Source organism: Triticum dicoccoides, chromosome 3B (assembly GCF_002162155.2).
Source record: "Triticum dicoccoides isolate Atlit2015 ecotype Zavitan chromosome 3B, WEW_v2.0, whole genome shotgun sequence".
In the NCBI taxonomy this organism is placed as follows: domain Eukaryota; kingdom Viridiplantae; phylum Streptophyta; class Magnoliopsida; order Poales; family Poaceae; genus Triticum; species Triticum dicoccoides.
The window spans coordinates 184,437,481-184,443,531 of record NC_041385.1 but is presented as its reverse complement, the minus strand read 5'-3'; positions in this window follow the sequence as shown (position 1 = coordinate 184,443,531).

Below are 6,051 nucleotides of genomic sequence, written 5' to 3'. Positions count from 1 at the left end.
CTCTCACTCTCCCCCGGTTCTTCCTCTCCTCTCCCTCGCCCTCTCTCTCCCGTGTCCGAACGCACCCATCGCCGCCGTTCGCCATAGCCGCCGCCACCGGCCTCCCCTCGCCTCCCCGACACGCTCCCCAGCTCCGCCGCGACCCCCTCTACCTCCTCGTCGAGCCACGCAAGACGGAGCACCCTGTGGAGCCGCCGTCACCATCGTCTTCCTCCTCGGGCTCCGACCACCATCGACGTCGATTCGCCGTCTCCAGTGCGTCCCCGAGCCCGCTTCGACGCCCGCAGCAACCGCGGTGAGCTCCGCCACCGTTTCCCTCTCTTCTCCCCCTCGTTCCCGCGCCGTAACTCCATTTCCCACCACGGCCGAACCTCCGCCGTCGCCGAGCTCGCCGTCGACGCAGCTCCGGTGACCATTTGGTCACCCCGGCGAGTCCAACAAGTTCGTAAGGCCCCGTAGAGCATCCCTAGCGCCTTGCTTCGCTCGCCTTCGAGCTCCAACCATGTTTCCGTGCACGACCGAACCCCGGCGGCCGCAGCCGAGCTCGCCGCCGTCGACTCCGGCCACCCCAGGCCCAGCCACGGCCACCGCCCGATGCGCCATCGAGCTAGCTTTCCAACGCACCTAGCCGCACGCCGTTTGGAGCACCACAGAGGAAACCCGAGGCACATGTACGCCGCAGACCTCGCCGGCGACTAACCGCCGGCGGGTTTGACTTGTTCGACCTGGGGTTTGACCCCCCCAGAGTCACTGACGCGTGGGCCCCGTCGGCCAGGTGGTTAGCTTAGCGCTAATCATTGTTAATTAACCCCCCTGACACTGACCAGTGGGCCCCAGCGCCACTAACTCTTAATTAGGATTAAACTAACCTCTGTTAAACCCCCCTGTCACTGACGTGTGGACCCCACACGTCAGGTTTGACCCCAGCTAGCCGCAGTTGACCGCTGACGTCGTGCTGACGTGATGCTGGCGCAATATATATATTTCTGGATTTAAATTAAATCAGGAAATTCCAGAATATAATTTAAACTTCAAAAATTCATAACTTTTATTCTGTAACTCCAAATCAGACAAATTATATATGAAAAATGATCAGAAAAATCCAATCTGTCCATCTATACTATTTTCATGCATGATCAAACAAGTTAAATTGATGTTTAAAGCAGAACAAGGAAAAGCACTTTAAAAGGCCATGTTTGAGTTTGAAATTTGAATCTTTGATTCAAATTGGTTCAAACCCTTCTGGTTTTAGTTGCATTAGCCCAACACACTCATATTGCCATGTTTCATGCATGCATCATATTGTTGCACATTGTTTGGTGATGGTTGTGTATCGGTGTCCTTTGCGACAGGTTCTGCCTCCGAGGGGTACCGTGATTACCCTAACGAAGAACCGTATCAGTGCATCGAACCATCAGGCAAGCAACCAACCATTTGATCATATCGATACAATCCCATGTTCTCGCTCCTGCTCTCTTTTACTGCATTAAGACAACGCGTTTCAAACTGCTGTGTGCTACGGTAGTTGAACCCATTTCCTCTGCATGACCTGTCATTGCCACAGTAACTAGATGAAACCCACTAGCATGTGTAGGAGTTGTATGAGCCATATGTATGTGTTGTTCCTACCTTGCTATGCCTGCTATGCTTAGAGTCGTGTCAGGTCTGGTTCATCTGGGTGATGGGCTAGAGTGAAATGATTATGTCGGTAATGAGAGTGGTGTGGTGAACACGATTTGGTAAAGGTATCGATGAGAGGCCATGTAGGAGTACATGGTGGGTTGTTTCATTGAAGCCGACCTTAAGCACTGAGATCTGTATGTGTGATTTAAGATACAGCTACTACCATGCATTGGGCCCTGAAATATGACCCCGCTCGACTTCTTATTCACCCTAGCTCTCTGTCCAGGAGTTGCAAGTAGTTTCTGGTGTTTGTAGCCTACTGGAGGTCGTGGACAGCGCTGACCGTAGGGGTGGGCTGTGATGCGGTAGGTACGTGGCACGGTGTACCGAATACCCGTTAGGTATCTCGGGAACCCTGTTCACATCGTTCGGGGCCGTATGGGAAACCTCGGCCGGACTCCCTGCGGATGGAACCTGGATAGGCGATAAACCTGGACTGGAGGCTTAAGTGTTTAGGTAGGTCGTGGTCTACACCCACGTCGGCTTTCGCTTGAAGTCTGCCGAGCACATGTCGTGTGCAGACGCTAAGTGGTGGAAACATGTATGAAGAAGTACACCCCTGCAGGGTTATCATGATCTATTCGAATAGCCGCGTCCGCGGTAAAGGACTACTTGGTTGCCTATACAGTTCATAGACAAGTAAATGGAAACTACTAAAAGCCTCAAGATAAGTGTGAGTGCCGAGGATGGCTCTTCCGTAGGAAGACGGAGGCGGATCCTCGGTAGTGTATTGAAGTGGTGAGTAGTGGACTCGTGTGCGCAAAACCATTTCAAGTTGAAGTATCGTAGGATAGTCTAGCCAAGAGTCAAAGCTGGCTTGCTGCAATAACTCCACCAACCCTTCTTGATAATATGCATGTATGTAGGATCTGATGTAAGTCTTGCTGAGTACCTTTGTACTCATGTTGCTATAATTTATATTTTTTTACAGAAGACGCTGCAACCCCTTCTGTTGGGTTCTATGTAGACGTTGACATCAACGAGTAGGCTAAAGGCCCAGGTGGTGATCCTGAGCTTGTGAAGGACCACGTAGTATAGTTAGGCTTTCCAAGCCTCTTTTATTTTACTAGTTGTCTGTACTCAGACAAGTTACTTCCGCTGCTGGTTTGTATGACTGTATGACTTGAATGTTGGGTCGTGAGACCCGTACCTTGTGTATGTTTTGTATGGATCCCTGAGCCTTAAATAAAGTACTTGTGTCATAGAGTCATGTTGTGATGCTTCGTTGTATTTGCACATATCGAGCATATTGTGTGTATGATTGAAATGCTTGGTATGTGTGGGATCTGACTACCTAGTTGTTTATCTTTAGTAGCCTCTCTTACCGGGAAATGTCTCCTAGTGTTACCGCTGAGCCATGGTAGCTTGCTACTGCTCTGGAACACTTAGGCTGGCCGGCATGTGTCCTTCTTCGTTCCTGTGTCTGTCCCTTCGGGGAAATGTCACGCATTGAGTACCGGAGTCCTGTTAGCCCGCTACAGCCCGGTTTACCGGAGCCCTGCTAGCCCAGTGCTACAGCCCGGACCCACTTGCTGATGACCGACACGTTCGAAGCTGGGTCATGGATGCCTGTCCCTGTAAGTCTGTGCCACTTTGGGTTTACGACTAGTCATGTCAGCCCGGGCTCCTTATCATATGGATGCTAGCGACACTATCATATACGTGAGCCAAAAGGCGCAAACGGTCCCGGGCAAAGGTAAGGCGACACCTGTGGGGATACCGTGCATGAGGCCGCAAAGTGATATGAGGTGTTACCGGCTAGATCGATGTGACATCGAGTCGGGGTCCTGACAGCGTTGGTCCGAACCGTGCGATGTCCGGCGCCCCCTGGGCAACCAGGATCTATGCCAACCCGACGTCTGGCTCATCCGGTGTGCCCTGAGAATGAGATATGTGCAGCTCCTATCGGGATTTGTCGGCACATCCGGGCGGCTTTGCTGGTATTGTTTTACCATTGTCGAAATGTCTTGTAAACCGGGATTCCAAGACTGATCGGGTCTTCCTAGGAGAAGGTATATCCTTCGTTGATCGCGAGAGCTTATCATGGGCTAAGTTGGGAGACCCCTGTAGGGTATAAACTTTCGAGAGCCGTGCCCGCGGTTATGTGGCAGATGGGAATTTGTTAATGTCCGGTTGTAGATAACTTGACACCAGATCCAAATTAAAACGCATCAACCGCGTGTGTAGCCGTGATGGTCTCTTCTCGGCGGAGTCTGGGAAGTGAACACGGTTTCTGTGTTATGATTGATGTAAGTAGGAGTTCAGGATCACTTCTTGATCATTGCTAGCTTCACGACCGTTCCTTTGCTTCTCTTCTCGCTCTCATTTGCGTATGTTAGCCACCATACTTGCTTAGCCGCTGCTGCAACCTCACCACTTTACCCCTTCTTTACCCTTTAAGCTTTGCTAGTCTTGATACCCATGGTAATGGGATTGCTGAGTCCTCGTGGCTCACAGATTACTACAACAACAGTTGCAGGTACAGGATACACGATGATCATGACGCGAGAGCGATGTTTGCTTGTGTTGGAGTTCATCTTGGTGCTTCTTCTTCGATCAGGGGATAGGTTCCAGGTCGGCAGCCTGGGCTAGCAGGGTGGATATTGTTTGAGCTTCTGTTTGTGTTTCATCCGTAGTCGGATGTTGACCTTATGGATGATGTATTGTTGTATTCGTGTGGCATTGTATGCCTCTTGTATGTACACCCATCTATTATGTAATGTTGATGTAATCATATCCACGTTGCAAAAGCGTCTTCAAGATGCGCTTCTATCCTTGGTGGGACCTTCGAGTTCCTTTAGGATAGGGTCGCATCTTGGGCGTGACACCACCCACCACCCAGTTTGTAGCCACTGTCGATGATTTAACCGACATGCTCGACTTCGACACTGAAGACATCGACGGTATGGACGACGATGCAGGAGTCAACCAAGAACCAGCGCCTACAAGGCACTGGAAGGCCACCTCGTCATACGACATATACATGGTGGACATCCCAAAAGATGGGAATGACAATGGAACAGCGGAGGATGACCCCTCCAAGAAACAGCCCAAGCGCCAGCGTCAGCGGCGCCGCTCTAAATCCTGCCACAGCAAAAACGGTGACTCTGGCACGGGGATAATAACACCCCAGACAGTGCCGAAGACAACCCCCTCCAGCAGGATTCAGCACAGGAGGAGGGAGAAGCCAGCCCTCATGATAGAGAGGCAAACAGAGAGGTAGATGACGATAATTATACTCCTCCCTCCGAAGATGAAGCAAGCCTCGACGATGACGAATTTGTCGTGCCCGAGGATCCCGTCGAACAAGAGCGTTTCAAACACAGGCTTATGGCCACGGCAAGCAGCCTCAAGAAAAAGCAGCAGCAGCTTAGAGCTGATCAAGACTTGCTAGCTGACAGATGGACCGAAGTCCTTGCAGCCGAAGAGTACAAACTCGATCGCCCCTCCAAGAGCTACCCAAAATGCGGACTGCTACCCCAATTAGAGGAGGAAGCACCCAAACCTACATCACCAGCGCATGACGCGGCCGACCGGCCACCTCGTGGCCGCGACAGAGAGGCCTCTAGGCCCTCCGCTAAAGCCGCACTCCGGCATCGCTCGAAAAGTACAAAGCCACGGGGGAATGTGCCAGACTTGCGAGACATATTGGAGGACAAGGCAAGACAAATAAGATCGATCTACGGATCGTGTGGGCGCCCCACGATACGTGATGACAACCATCACGCCGGATACAGCAATTCCGGCCGGGCCGAACACAGTAGACAAAACTCATTTGAGCTGCGTCATGATATAGCCCAATACAGAGGCGCCGCACACCCACTATGCTTCACAGACGAAGTAATGGATCATCAAATCCCCGAGGGTTTCAAACCCATAAACATTGAATCATATGACGGCACAACAGATGCTGCGGTTTGGATCGAGGACTATCTCCTTCACATCCACATGGCCCGCGGTGATGATCTACATGCCATCAAATACCTCCCACTCAAGCTTAAAGGACCAGCTCGGCATTAGCTCAACAGCTTGGCAGCAGAATCAATTGGTTGTTGGGAAGACCTGGAAGCCGCATTCCTTGATAACTTCCAGGGCACATATGTGCGACCACCAAATGCTGATGACCTAAGCCACATAATTCAGCAGCCAGATGAATCGGCCAGACAATTCTGGACACGGTTCTTAACGAAGAAAAATCAAATCATCGACTGTCCGAATGCAGAGGCCCTTGCAGCCCTCAAACATAATATCCGCGACGAGTGGCTTGCCCGGCACCTAGGACAGTAAAAGCCAAAATCCATGGCAGCCCTCACATCACTCATGACCCGCTTCTGCGTGGGAGAGGACAGCTGGCTAGCTCGCAGTAAC